At 45.5% G+C, this 15,778-nt stretch overlaps 1 long non-coding RNA gene across 1 annotated transcript in view; it reads right to left on the bottom strand.

Annotated features, from left to right (window-relative positions):
- The window catches only part of LOC309637552, a 398,176-nt gene extending 394,199 nt beyond the window's left edge, over positions 1-3,977 (bottom strand). Inside the window, exons 1-2 of the long non-coding RNA XR_014250635.1 lie at positions 3,844-3,977; positions 1,275-2,181 (exon numbers count right to left, since the gene is read on the bottom strand). This is a non-coding gene — a long non-coding RNA (uncharacterized lncRNA). The remainder of the gene's footprint in view (positions 1-1,274; positions 2,182-3,843) is intronic.
- Between the last annotated feature and the right edge of the window lie 11,801 nt (positions 3,978-15,778).

Genomic DNA, 15,778 nt, shown 5'->3' with positions numbered 1-15,778 from the left:
TTTACTATAACCCATCCATGCATTCCTTGATGATGTGCTTTTTTTTCCAAAATAGTGCTGGATTTCATTTGCTAATAATTTAGAGTTTTTGTGTCCATATCTATGAATGAGATATGCCTACTATTTTCCTGTCTTATTCTCTCTTTGTCTGATTTTGCTATCAAAGTTACATGAGCCTCATAAAATAAGTTAAGGGGGGACTTCCCTGGTGATCCAGTGGTTAAGAATCTGCCTTCCAATGCAGGGGACGTGGGGTTCAATCCCTGGCTGGGGAACTAAGATCCCACATGCCGCAGGGCAGCTAAGCCCATGCACCACAACTACTGAGCCCGAGCGCTCTTGAGCCCGCGTGCTGCAATGAAAGATCCGCATACTGCAACAAAGATCCTGCGTGCCGCAACTAAGACCCGACGCAGCCAAATAAATAAATAAATTAATTAATTAAAAAAAAATAAATTAAGGAATCGGTGTCTACTCACTAGAGCAGCTTCTGTAAGATTGGGGTTTTTCTGTGGTTTAGATTTTCTATAGGATTCTCCTGTAAACCATCTTGGTTTGGGGCTTGGGGGTAGAAAGTGTTTACCCTTATATACCGACCCACAGCTTTCAATCTGACCTTAGGGCCCACTTCTCCACCTGCATAGCTCTTGTGGGGCCACCAGAAAACTCCTTGTTGTTGAATCCGAAAGACACTCCTCAGATCTCCTCTCAGGCCTCCCTGCAGTGATGTCACTGACCACACTCTCCTAGGGACAATCTCTTCCCCGAGCCCTGTTCTAGTTTTCCTCCTTCCTCTTAGACTCATGGAGATGCTCCTCCTCTTGCTTTACCCACTCCTTATGCCCAGGTTTCTGGCCAAGGCCATACTCTCTTCTCCATCTACTCCCCCCTGTGGACTGGCTCAGCCACCTCTGTGGATTCCATTCTTGTCTCTAAGCCCAAAGATTCCCAAATCCATAACTCCAGACCTACAGATGCTGCATTTCCTAAAGCCCCTACTATGTGCCAGGCACTATGCTAAGTGCTTTTATCCTCTGGATCAGTCCTCTATTGCTGCATCATAAGTTGTCCCAAAATTTAGGGACTTAAAACAACAAACCTTTCTTCCTTTTTTGGCTGCACCACGCAGCTTGGGGGATCTTAGTTCCCCGACAAGGGATTGAACCCAGTCCCAGGCACTGGAAGTGCCAAGTCCTAACCACTGGAGCGCCAGGGAATTCCCAACAAACGTTTCTTTTTTTTGTTTTTGTTTTTTTTTTTGGCTGCTTGCAGACTTTCTCTAGTTGTGGCGAGCAGAGGCTACTCTTCGTTAAGATGCTCGGGCTTCTCATTGTGGTGGCTTCTCTTGTTGCGGAGCACGGGCTCTCGGCGCGTGGGCTTCAGTAGTTGTGGCACGTGGGCTCAGCAGTTGCGGTGCGTGGGCTCAGGGTGCAGGCTCAGTAGTTGTGGCACATGGGCTTAGTTGCTTTGCGGTATGTGGGATCTCCCCGAACCAGGGATTGAACCCGTGTCCCCTGCATTGGCAGGAGGATTCTTTTTTTTTTTTTTTTTTTTGGCAGGAGGATTCTTAACCACTGCACCACCAGGGAAGTCCCCCAACAAACGTTTCTTTTCCTTTTTTTTTTTTTTAATAAATTTATTTATGTATTTATTTATTTTTGGCTGCGTTGGGTCTTCGTTGCTGCGTGCGGGCTTTCTCTAGTTGCGGAGAACGGGGGCTACTCTTTGTTGTGGTGCGCAGGCTTCTCATTGTGGTGGCTTCTCTTGTTGCAGAGCACGGGCTCTAGGCGCACAGGCTTCAGTAGTTGTGGCACGCAGGTTCAGTAGTTGTGGCACACGGGCTTAGTTGCTCCATGGCATGTGGGATCTTCCCAGACCAGGGATCCAACCCATGTCCCCTGCATTGGCAGGCAGACTCTTAACCACTGAGCCACCAGGGAAGTCCACCAACAAACGTTTCTTATCTCAGTTTCTGAAGGTCAGGACTCTGGAAGCAGATTAGGTAGGTAGCGGATCTTGCAGTCTAGATGTCAGCTGGGGCTGCAGTCAGCTGAAGGCTTGGCTGGGGCAGGAACATTTGCTTCAAGCTCACTCATGTAGTTTTTCGCAGAATGCAGTAGCTCCTCTTCACATGAGCCTCTCCTGACAACCTGGCAGCTGGTGTCCCCCAGAGCAAGCAATCTAAGAGAGAAGCCACAATGTCTCTTATAACCCAGCCTTGAAAGTGACATACCCATAGTCTCCTGGTCTCACAGACCAACCCTATTGCAGTGTGGGAGGGTACCACACGTGGACCTGAATACCAGGAGGCAGGGTCATTAGGGGTGATCTTGGAGGCTTCCCACCACACCCCCACAACTGTGAAGATGACCCACATCATCCCATGAATACAGGTGAGAAAATGAAGGCAAGGAGAGGTGAAGTCGGTGATCAAGGCCACTCAGCCAAGTCTGAGAAGAGATCTGAACACAGCTCTGCTTGCCTCCCCTTGGGTTTCTCCTCGTTCACAGTCTGTCCTCCATGGTCCACCACCAGCTTCCTCACCTTCAACATGTGCAAACCTGAACCCTCTTGCCTCACCACCCCCAAGCCTCCCAAGTCCCCAGCTCAGCTCAGCAAGTGGTGCCACCATCCTCCCATCTGTCCAAACCAGAAGCTTTGAGTCACGCGTGCTACTCCCACCCCCTCACATCCCGGTGCCAGATCACCCAGCCCTGCCAAGTCTTCCTCCTCAGTGCAGCCTGGATCCATCTCTCCTTCCCTCTCTCTCCATCTCCAGCACCATCGCGCTGGGCCAAGCCACCAAATTGTCCATCCTGGGCATCCGCAGTAGCCCCTCCTGGCCTCCCTCATTCTCTCTGCCGCCACACTACCCACCCGTCCTCTTCTCTCCACCGTGAGTCACCTTTAAGAACACAAAGCTGGTTGTGTCACCCTGCCTGCTTTAAACTCCTTCAATGGCTCCCACTGCCTTCAGGATCCGGCCCCTGCCCACTTGTCCAGCCCCCTCCTCTGCACCTCTTCTCTCTCTCAGGACCCCAGCCCCTCTGCCACATTTTGGCATCTGGGACCCACTGCACATTTTTTCACTTCAGGGCCTCCATTATGCTGTTCCCTTAGCCTAAAACACGCTTCCCCCAGCCCGGGGCAAGCCTGTCTCCTCGTCCTTCAGCATGTTGTCATCTCCTCAGAGAGGCCCTTCCTGACCTTCCCTGACCTCCCAGCCAGGCTGATGTCCCCCAGCTATAACTTCCACAGTGCCTGTCCTTCCCTCCTCCCCTCACTGCTTCTCAGCTGAACCATGGGCTCCCTGTGTCTGTCTGGCTCACAACAGCACCCTAGATCTTCACAATGTGCCTGGCACCTAGCACATCCTCAACAAACAGGTGACAGTTCAGTGCCTTCTCTCTGCCCCCTCCCTTTCCCCTTGGACTCCATGCTGCAGCCACTGGGCAATGTTCAGTTCCTTAAGTGAAGCACGGTCACCACCAGGTCTTTGCACGTGCTGTTCCCTCCACAGGATGCCCTTTCCTCCTGTCCCTCTATTTACTCAGCTAACTCCTGTATATTCATCAGGAACTAGGATTGCCAGGTTTAGCAAATGAAAACACAGGATGCTCAGTTAAATCTGAATTTCAGATAAACAACAAATAATTGTTTTAGTATAAGTCTGTCACAAATGTTGCATTAAATACAAGCCATCCTGTATTTTATCTGGCAACTCTAGCACAAACCAGCACCAATTCCCCCCTCCTTTGGGAGATCTCCCTGGCCTCAACCCCTCCCCATCCCTGGGCTCCCAAACCACCCCGCTGCTCGCCCCCACTGAGCATAAACACTCACTCCGTTTATGATTGTCCATTACCAGCTGGAACGCGACCTTGTTGACAGAGAAGGCTGTGTCTCAGTCTTCACTCAGGGTGTCCTGCTTCACCTGGGACAACCCTGGCCATAACCCTGGGCAGTATGGTTTACGGAGTAGAGAAATGAAAGAGCACCAAAGAGAAAACAGTAAACAAGACAGGAAAAGGAACCAGCAAATGAAACTCGGCCCCAAAGCAGCATGAGTCTCCTGGGTGATTACCCACAGCGGGAGCACCCCTTCCCACCCCACCTCACCTCTGTCACTTAGAGCCCCTCACGCCGCCCCCTGCCTCAGGGAGCCTTAGGACTGGTGGACCAGGAATGCAAAAAAGAAAGTCTGTGTCCCTTCAGGGCGTTTTCCCCAACAGCCTCTTGAGCATTCAAATGGGGGGTCCTGCGGGGAGCAGGGTGGGAGTGTATGCCTCAGCCATAGATTGGAGAAAGGCTGTGACCATCCCCTGGGTAGGGAGGGGCCCCCAAAGGTTGGGGGATGCTGATCAACTGCTTGGAGAGCTATCGAAGTCCAAGCAGGTCACCTGGGGGCTAAACCTACACTCAGCCACCTGTGGTCATACAATTACCTCCCACCACCCCTCCCAAGATGGGGACAGATGGTCCCAAGGGACCCCAAGAGGAAAGGGACCTTAAAGCAGCTAATTGCATGTATTATCTGGACCCAAGACTTTGCTGAACTCCTCCCAACTACCCTCCTGGGGTATTCTGAATAGCCAAGCGGATGGCCAGTGGAGAAACCCACTCAACTCAGCCTTTCTTAGTGGTGGGTCCTGTCTCTTTTGTGTGTGTGTCTCTCCCTTTCTCCCCCTCAGTCGCCTTTGGTCATTGTGCCACTGGTTTCACCAGCTGAGGTTCTCCTGGGGCTGGTAAAAGGCTTTCCTTAGCCTTTTACCCACTGGCTGCTGACTGGGAAACACATTTCTAAACAGTCTCCCCGCTCCACCCCTGGGGACCAGCTCCAGTCCCTCTGCACACTTGCCCCAGCCTCTCGGCCAACCGCTGGCACAAGTGGCCCTTGCTGCTGGCGAGGTTTCCAATGCCTTCCCTGCTTCCAGCCATGGAGATGCTTTGGTAAGTTTGATAAGAGCATTTTTCCTCTTTGTAAGGTTTCTAATTACCTATTATTACAGATTTTCTCTTTAATCAGCTTCCAAAACTCTGCTGGGAGCTACAGAACCAGGGGAAGGAATCTGGTTCTCACCAGTGGTGAGAGAGAGGCCCTGTGGTCGTCCTTGGATGTCACCATCCTCTTCACCATTATGACTCTGTAATTAAAGGAATCAGAAGATCTGGCTTCTGCCTTTAGTCCCGTGTGTGTCTTAGTGTGCCATATCTGCGAAGTTCACAGGCCTTGAGAGTCCATAAATGCCAAAAGGGAATAAAGCTGCCTGACCATAGCATGGCCAGCTGGCACACAGGAGGCAAGACAACTCCACATTCTGAGTTCTCATTCTCCCTGACAGCTCAGTGCTCTAAATGCTTGTCAATAACACATTTCAGGCCTTGGTTCCTCCTGCCTCATTCCTAATCCAAACCACTTCCTCCGTGTGGGTTTGCTAGTTTAGCAAGAGGCTTATTCACTTGAAAAGCACAGCTCCTGTCCCCTCTGTCCTGTCCCCTCCCAGGCTGAGTCTCTTCTTCCTAATACATCCAAGTCCTCTCTTTCCACACGTCTTCCTGCCTGGATGCCCTCTCCCTCCCTCAACGCACTGAGGGAACACCCGTGTACACCCCCCCACCCACCCAAATGCATCGCTTTTATAAGGAGTCCTGTGGGACTCTGCCTAAAATACAGCCGTATTACCTTTAGAAAGCCCCTATGTTTTACACAAGGTGCAAATAACAATATTTGTAAAGCTTCCATAGTACAGGATCTGTTAATATCCCAGGGGCTTCTGAAATAAAAGGTCTGATTAAAAGGCAGGAACACGGGGGCTTCCCTGGTGGCGCAGTGGTTGAGAATCTGCCTGCCAATGCAGGGGACACGGGTTCGAGCCCTGGTCTGGGAAGATCCCACATGCCGCGGAGCAACTAGGCCCGTGAGCCACAATTACTGAGCCTGCGCGTCTGGAGCCTGTGCTCCGCAACGAGAGAGGCCGCGATAATGAGGCCCGCGCACCGCGATGAAGCGTGGCCCCCACTTGCCGCAACTAGAGAAAGCCTTCGCACAGAAACGAAGACCCAACACAGCCATAAATAAATAAATTAATTAATTAAAAAAAAAAAAAAAAAAAAAAAGGCAGGAACACTATTTTAAACCTACTGAAATGTCCTCGGGTTTCATGATGATGGTGGAGGTTCAACACCTCAATGGCTAATAGTGGATCCATTGTTATCCTGGCAAAAAACAAGAGCATCGGGTAGAGAAGTAACTATAGTAACCATGTAAAGAGCCATGTTTTGGGATTCAGAATTCTACACGTTATCACTTATTTCCTGTTACTGACGTCAGGTCCCAGACAGAGCAAAGCACACTGGGTGGGACTCCAGCTGGCTCTCTGGCTCTGTCACTCACCAGCAATGCGGGCCTGGACCCCTCAGCCTCAGTTTCCTCTACTATAAAGTAAAATAAAACAACTCTGTGGCAGGGTTGTTGTGAAAATGAAGTGAGGCAATTAAAGTACGAAAAACTCTGATAATGCAGGGCCTGGCATAAAGTCGGCACACAATAAATTGGTAGCTCTTATTATAATAACTAATTGCTATACTGCTGATTTGAAGAGATAAATATAGAATTGAAACTCTGGCAGGCAGTGGAAGAACTGGGCTGAGAGAGGGGGTTACTTTTTGAGATTGATGATTTGATTGTTCCGCCAAGGTCTCTTAAAACATCTATTTATTTTGGTTGCAAGTTGAATATTGTCCACGTTGATAATTGCAATGAATAATTAAGAAACAATTGCTTCCGCTGACATTCTTATAGCACTTGTGTGAGTAGCTAAATGTATCTTTTTATAACCCTTTCTGTATTAAGACACACAAAACCTGAACACCTAACGTCATGAAACTAAATTGGCAGGGCAATGTGATTATACAAAATAATAAACAGGAAAGTAATAACTTTTTATTACTTGGAAAGAAATGGTGTCCCTACCTTCGCTGATTTTTTCTTCTTTTTAGTAAATTTTGTTACTGGGATATAACACTCATATAGAAATGTGCATAAAGCATAAATGAATGGTTTGATTAGTTTTTCACAAAGTGAACATACCTTGTAACCAACACCCAGATCAAGAAACAGAACATCACCAGGATTCCAGAAGCCCTGTCTTGCCCCCTCCTTGTTGATTATTTCTTTCCTCCTTGTTGATTATTTCTTTTCTTTCTTCTTTTTCTCCTTCTCCTCCTTCTTCTTTGAGATACAATTTACAAAAGATTCAGTGTATCCATTTTAAATATAGAGTTTGATGAATTCTTCTAAATTCATACAGTGTGCAACCATCACCACCATCCAGTTTTAGAATATTTCCGTCACTCCAGAAAGTTCCCTGCTGCCTGTTCAAGGTCAATCCCCACTTCCATCCCTAGCTCCAGGCAACTACTGTTGTTCCCTCTGTCTCTAGAGTTTTGCCTTTACTAAAATGTTCATATAAAAGCATACACGGGGAAGGAATGGAAGCTGTCAGTCCTTTAAAAAAAAAAAGCATACAATAGTAAACATACAATAGTAGTCTTTTGTGTCTGACTGGCTTTTTATCATAAATTATGTAGATATGAATATAGCAAGATCAGAGATTCCCAAATGTGTCACATAAAATAAGTTTAGGTGTCACATAGACAATTATTTGATATCTTAATTGTGTATTTTTTCTAAGATACATGAAAATAACTAGCACATAAAGCCCCCGATGTCACAGATACTATTGCTTAGATCTAGAATAGGTTTTAAAATGAATCAATTTAAAGAAACATGTTAGTAATAACATAGACAGTGCATAGGTAATGTGAAAATTCTAAGGGTGTATGCAGCAAATGTTGAAGCCAATTAAACGGTGACCTAGATTGAAAATGAGAAATCATTTCTCTGAGCCCTGAAAATCTCTGCATATCAATCAATACGTAGCCTTTTAAAAATAATGTTCAGAATTTTAAGGCTATTCAGGTGTTTTATTGACCATTTCTACACTTTTTTATTGAGTGCCTTCTACATGCCAGGTGCTAGATAAATGTTCACTTAGAGATTCTAGTCATACTGCTTTTGTATCTGTATCTGGATATTTTTCACAGGACTTCGATGATTGTGTGGTTATGCACCCACACAAAGCAACTGCCACGAAGGTTCTGGGCTGACAGGAAGAACCAGAATTCAGGGAGGGGAGAGAAGGTGTGTTTGAATGATGAGGGATTTGGCTCAAGGGAGGGGGAATTTGGACAAGTGGAGAAGAGAGGAGGATGGTTCTAGCAAAAGAAGCAGCAGAACAAAGCACATTCCAGAGTCAATGAGTTGACTCTACTGGCTAGTGCAGAGTTGAAAAAGGTGAAGAGTTGGCGACAAGACTAGAAGGGCTGATCCAAATGTTGACCACTCACAAACAACTATGAGCTGGACACCATGGAAACCAACCAGAGAAGCAGAAAGAATGTCAGTCTTTTGTGGCAGATATAGAGGATGGATGGATGGATGGATGGATGGACGGACGGATGGATGGATGGATGGATGACAGAAGGCAGGAAGGGATGGTTGCTCAGATGGATGGTCATCTGCCACATACATATATCCCACATCCATCCCTGTGGTGTTAAGCCCTAACATTAAAGTTCAATATTATGTGCTGCCTTGACATCTGATAAAATTGGGAGGACCTTAAATGGCCTAACTGCAAGTCCCCCTCCCCACTATGCTGCACCCATAAGGTCCCCTAGCCATATAACCCTTCTTGTTGAAGGGACCAGGCACAGTTCCTGCTTATCCCTGAGAAGTGGGCTTCAGTTCCTGCCAGCCCACGGAATTATTCCAACAAGCCAATCACATCCTCCTGCAGCAACTAAGGGGCACCTCACCTCTTGTGACTACAGATACTGTGTCCTCGAGTGTACCTCCCATGTGGCCCTGCATGGTGTGTGGTGTCCTCCTCCCCAAGGCTGAGTATAGGTGACTAATAAACTGCTGTCAGTCTCATCTGCCCAGTGTCAAGTGTCGTGTGTTTGGTCACCCCCATAACCCTAGGGTGGGAATCCCTCCTCACTAACAGGGTGAAGAGGAGGTGATCAAAACAACCCTCCCCATATTCCTTTGCTAATGGAACCTGGATTTCATTCAAGGAGCTATCCTCCCCAACGTGACGTAGGAAATGCTCACCTCATCCCTAGCTTAGAGATAAATCCTAAGTGGTTTAATTCCATCTTAGTCGTCTCATTAGACGACTCATTAGTTTAATTCTCATTAGTCGTCTCTAGCATGCGACTCAGTTCTGCCCACTGAAATGTAAGGATATATCTGATGGGACGTTTCTGGGAAAGGTTTTCTGGCTCCGAAGAAGAGGACACTGGAATAAAAGCCCCCTTGTTCTACCTCTGGATATTGCTGTGTCTAAGTATGATGCCTCTACCTGCTGCTCCAGTTACCCGTGACCACGAGTAGGTACAACCTACTGTAGAGGAGGCTGAGAGACAGCAGGGAAACCTGGGTCCTTACCAACACCAGTAAGCCACTGAATCAACCATCACACCATTGGGTAACGTATTTTCTTATTATTTATGCCAGTTTGGGTCAGCATTTTCTCTTCCTTGCAACTAAAAACATTCTATTGAAACGTCACCTTTAAGCTGTATTGGTAAACATGAATTCCTAAATCCATCCATCCATGGCATTCTTTACTTAAAGAGTTTTCAGAAGGACCTAAGTTTAATGTTTAAATTGATAGATTCAATTAATAGAGGTAAGAACTAGAAATTGAGTGCCTACTGTGTATACTCACAATATCCCTGAAGTACGTTTTATTATTGCTCCTGTTTTATGGAAATTTTGTGGAAACTCAGAGAGGTATATGATGAGCCCAGGTCACACAAATAGCAAGTGTCCGAGCCAGGATTTAAAGGCCAGTTCTGGGACTTCCCTGTTGGTCCAGTGGTTGAGACTCCACGCTCTCAATGCAGGGGGCACAGGTTCAATCTCTGGTAGGGGAACTAAGATCCCACATGCCTCATGGCCAAAAACAAATAAATAAATAAATAAAGGCCAGTTCTTACTGTCTTGCCAAAACCCTGCAGGGCATCCCATCCTGAGTGAGTCTGGCTGGGAGCTAGGAAGCCCAAATGAAGGAAGAATTGAAGAAGTCTCAGTAGGCCAAAAAAAAAAAAAAATTTTTTTAAACAGACCTAGAAGGGTATTTCTTATTTTTTAGGGAAGACAGTACCACCAGCAAGCTCTCTCTTTTTCTGTCACTTCTGAACCAGACACAAAAGTATTTGAAAATGCAAAGTTTTGCATTTGAGATGTACAATCAGTCAGTCAACCAGCTATGGCAAGAAGAATTCAGAGTTGCTCGTTCTCAGGAGATTGGGGTAGATACAAGGTCCATAGATTCCAGCAAGGAATAGAAATGAAGGTAAACTGTAGTCACCTCTACAGGCCTATCACCTCGAGGAGAGCACACCTTTGGTCTGGGCTTAGGCACAAACAAGGAAGCAAATGAAGGAGGGGAGGAACAAACAAACACACCTGGCAGAAAACCGCCATTAGGGGGCTTCCCCGGTGGCACAGTGGTTAAGAATCCGCCTGCCAATGCAGGGGACACGGGTTCAAGCCCTGGTCTGGGAAGATCCCACATGCCACGGAGCAACTAAGCCCATGCACCACAACTACTGAGCCTGCGTTCTAGAGCCCACGAGCCACAACTACTGAGCCCGTGTGCCACAACTACTGAAGCCCACGCGCCTAGAGCCCGTGCTCCACAAGAGAAGCCAGTGCGATGAGAAGCCCGCACACTGCAACGAAGAATAGCCCCCGCTCGCCGCAACTAGAGAAAGCCCGCGCACAGCAACAAAGACCCAACGCAACCAAAAATAACTAAAAATAAAAATAAATAAATTTATAAGAAAAAAAAAGAAAGAAAACCGCCATTATTCACAGCCTTTCACACCCAATTCTTATCAAATCCAGAGATTTGGGTTTGCAGCTAGGGTTTAGCAATTAAAAGTATGTTGCAACACCTTTCGGTTTAAAGTGGAGAAAGCATAAGGCCTGCGAATTTGTAGACTTGACACCACAGCCTTCCGTGCAAACATCTAACTCACTCCGCCCCTCCAGGGGGGAAGAAGCCAGCTCAGGTTTCACTATTAGCCCCCAAACCCCGCTGTGAATGTCAGTTTTTTCCCAGAAGTAAACTGAACTACCAAATCTCTTTAAATCAGTGCTGACAGACTAAACCCAAGTTTATGAAGCTGCAGGCCACAGAGGAGGCCCTCTGTTCCAGGGCTGCACCATGAGGGGTGAGCAGCCCTGATTCAAATGAACCAGAGCCTAGATTTCACTGTTTTCATCACTTTAACATTTACATTCTGAGAGCCTGGGGAAATGGATCTTTGAGACACAGCACATTAACCTTTGCTATAGCAAAGTCTTGCCTGTCTTCAAACGCTTCACAAAAAATGGTACTCCTTATCTCCATTCTAGCCTCTAGTCTGCTGGAAAGGTCACAGCATGGGAGGAGTTCTGACAGCAGTGAAATCTCGGGAAATCGTAGAGCCTACAGGGACTGCGGCAACCATCTAAGTCCACCCTGACATTTTATGCATGAGTAAACTCAGGCTGAGGAGAGCTTAGGGAACTTTTGCAAAGTCACGTTACTGGATGGTTGATGAACAATGACTGGAGTCCGTGTTACCTGAGTCTGTCTATTCATTTACCATAATGAACATCTGCTGGTTACTATTTGGAGACATCTGTGGTTGTGTGGGTCATAGAAGGGAACAGGGCCCCAACTTACCCTATGGAGGTCAGAGAGGCCCCATGTCCCTCCCCCCACTTCCTGGAAGCAGGGGTGTAACCTAGACTCATCCAATAGGACATTCCCATCCAGCCCTATCATAATAGCCAACCTGCCCATGGCTGCCATGTTGGTTCTACCCTAGGAACAGACTACTCTGACCAGAGCCACATGTCCTAATGATAAATTACCTAGTGACCAGTTTGTTCATTGACCAATTTGCATAATGAACAGTTTGCCTAAAATTCAGACAAATACTCTTTTGAGTATTTTTGCATTCATTCAGCTGCCATCTTCTTCTTTTTTTTTTTTTTGGCTACCTTTTTTGGCATTTTTACAAATTAAAAAAATTAATTTCCTCTAAGGGTTTTTTCCCCTGCTAAATTTTGTATTTCTGATTAAGTATTTATGAAATATGTTGCCTTTTATAAACAATGAAATTGTTCCTTATTGTTGTGGGAGTCTTTTGATAATATATGGACCTTTGAACACACTGTTAGGGACTTTTTTGCAAGTTTGTACAAAGACTCTCTTTTTCAAAGCTGTTACAGCAAGAGACACTTTCTGAATCTGATATTCAAGCTATTAAATTCAGGCGACTTCCCTGGTGGTCCAGTGGGTAAGAATCCGCACTCCCAATGCAGCGGGCCTGGGTTCAATCCCTGGTCAGGGAACCAGACCTCACATACATGCTGCAACTACGAGTTCACATGCCGCAACTAAGAGTCCACATGCCACAACTAAGAAGCCCGCATGCTGCAACTAAACATGCTGCAACGAAGATCCCACATGCCGCAACTAAGACCCAGAGCAGCCTAAATAAATAAATAATATTTTTTTTAAAAAAGATATTAAATTCAGAATAAACCTAAGTGTTAAGCACAAAATGGAGTGACTTTGGTCAGCAATTTATCTGACTTTAGCAATGGGATAAACCAGCACACTCCTAACAATTAATGGCAATTAATGGCTGACTACAATGAATGAGACTATACTAGACCAGATGTGTAATACTGGGTTCATATTCCATTCAAGTCCACAAACAAGTATTGAGTTTAACTACAATAATGAAATAACTAACATTTCTCAAGGGCCAACTACATGCCAAAGGCTGGGCTGAGCACGGCAGTTATGGTCTCCTCTTTTAGTTGCACTCCCGGAGGGCAAGGCCTCCTCTTTGTTCACCACTCTATCCTCAGCTGGCCCATAATAGACACCCTATAACTACCTGCAGAACAACCGAATGGCCCTGTTAGCAGGTACTGTTGTTAATCTATAACCTCAACTGTACAGGTGAGGAAATTCAGGCTCAGGAGTTATTATATGTCCAAGGACATCAGGAAGGGCAGCATGACCTGGAGCCTGCATTCCTGACATGGGGAAGTGTGTGACCTCACGCCTGTACCCTAACAACGAAAGCCTGGAGGGTGGGGGTCAGGGTCGACAGACATATTCAAAACAGTTTTAATGCTATTTAGTGCTGGGGATCTGGGGGGCAGGGTGTGTAAGTACAGAGGTCCCTGGGAAGGGATGGCTCTGAAATGACTCTAAAATCTCTAAATGACTATTCTTGGACGTAGAACATTCCAGAATGAGACCACGCTTCAGAGGGTGCCTTGGGACAGAATACAAGCAGGGGTCATAGGTCAGGGGTACACCCAGGTGACCTGTACAATGTGTTGCAGCTTTCCAACCAAAGGTTAGCTTGATGGTGAGGGAAGAATTATTCTGAAAACCTGGGACAATAAACATGGGACCTTGTGGGCCAGCAAAGAGATTAGTCCTGACCTCTCTTTTTTCCTCCATCTAATGTATATTAAATTTATTTTCTCTAGAAATTCAAAATAGCTCAGATTCTCATGTGCCTTTGGCCTCGTGCCGTTGTGGTAACACTAGTCAATAGCATTTTGTATGAAAAGAAAACTGTGGTTGGGAATGTAAAATGGTACAGCACTCTGGAAAATAATTTGGCAGCTTCTAAAAAACTAAGCATACACTTATCCTACAACCCACTGATCGCAATCCTGGGCATTTATCCCAGTGAAATGAAAACTTATGTTCACACAAAAACCTGTACATGATTGTTCATAGTAGCTTAATTTGCAATAGCCCCAAACTGGAAACAACCAAAATGTCATACAATAGGTGAATGATTAAACAAATTGTAGTACCTCCAGATCATGGAATAATATTCAACAATAAAAAGGAACAAGCTACTGATACAGACAACAACTTGGATGGACTTCAAGGGCTTTATGCTAAGTGGAAAAAAAAATCTCACGCTGCATTATTCCATTTACATAATATTCTCAAAGTGACAAAACTTTAGAGATGAAAAACCGGTTAGTGGTTGCCAGGGGTAGGGATGGTGCAGGGAAGGGTGGGTGTAACTGACACAGGGCAACAAGAGGGAGATCCTTATGGTGATGAAACAGTTGTGTATCTTGAGTGCAGTGGTGGTTTCTCCATTCTACACTGGTAATATAATAGCATACACACACGTTGTACCAATATCAGTTTCCTGGTTTTGGTATTGTACTATAGTCTTTGAGCTGCAACCATTGGGGAAACGAGATGAAGGGCACAGGGACCTCTCTGTACTATCTTTCCAACTTCCTGTGAATATATAATTGTTTTAAAATCGAAAGTTTAGGGCTTCCCTGGTGGTGCAGTGGTTAAGAATCCGCCTGCCAATGCAGGGGACACAGGTTCAAGCTCTGGTCCAGGAAGATCCCACATGCCACTAAGCAACTAAGGCCGTGTGCCACAACTACTGAGCCTGAGCTCTAGAGCCCGCAAGCCACAACTGCTGAGCCCACGTGCTGCAACTACTGAAGCCCATGCACCTAGAGCCCACACTCCACAACAAGAGAAGCCACCACAATGAGAAGCCTGCGCACCGCAATGATCTCCGCAACTAGAGAAAGCCCGTGCGCCGCAACAAAGACCCAACAGAGCCAAAAAAAATTTTTTTAATAAATTAATCAATTAATTAATTTAAAAAAAGAAAGTTTAAAAAAAGAAAAGAAAATCATGGTTGAAAGCATCATCTGATTTCTCAAATTTCCCTTCATAACCATTCTAAAGATATTCTAGTAAAGAAGAAAAATGGATATGTCTCTTGTATATGGAAAGCACCTTTATTTCTTTTACAGATTCATAATATTCCATTTCATGGATGTCCCACATAAGTTTTTTAATCCAGACCCTGAATATTTAGGTTATTTCCTTTTTTTGCTATTATAAACAGTTATTATAAATAGTTACCATGAATCATCTTATACATAAATCTATTTAACCCATTGTTTTTTTTTTTATAAATTTACTTATTGATTTATTTATTTATGGCTGCATTGGGTCTTCATTGCTGCGCGCGGGCTTTCTCTAGTTGTGGCGAGCAAGGGCTACTCTTTGTTGTGGTGCGTGGGCTTCTCATTGTGGTGGCTTCTCTTGTTGTGGAGCATGGGCTCTAGGCGCGGGCTCAGTAGTTGTGGCTTGCAGGCTCTAGAGCGCACACTCAGTAGTTGTGGTGCACGGGCTTAGCTGCTCCACGGCATGTGGGATCTTCCTGGACCAGGGATTGAACCCGTGTCCCCTGCATTGGCAGGCTGATTCTTAACCACTGCGCCACCAGGGAAGTCCCTCACCCATTGCTTTTATGACTATGTTTACAGTACAAATTCCTTTAAGTGGCAAAACTGGTCTTCTGAACAGCTATGCTATATTGCTATATTTATGCTGTATTTTAAGCAACATATAAATTTTTTTCAAAGAGCCTCATTTCTGAAAATACTTATTTATATACACATTCTTTAATTATTTATTTTTTATTGAGATGTAGTTGATATACAATGTGTTAGTATCTGGTGTACGGCAAAGTGATTCAGTTATACATACATATTATTTTTCATATTCTTTTCCATTGTGGTTTATTACAGAGTATTGAATATAGTTCCTTGTGCCATACAGTA

This window comes from Balaenoptera physalus (genome assembly GCF_965194825.1).
Source record: "Balaenoptera physalus genome assembly, chromosome: 11".
Taxonomy (NCBI): Eukaryota; Metazoa; Chordata; class Mammalia; order Artiodactyla; family Balaenopteridae; genus Balaenoptera; species Balaenoptera physalus.
The sequence above is the reverse complement of the archived record's forward strand: the minus strand, read 5'-3'. Positions and strand labels throughout refer to the sequence as shown.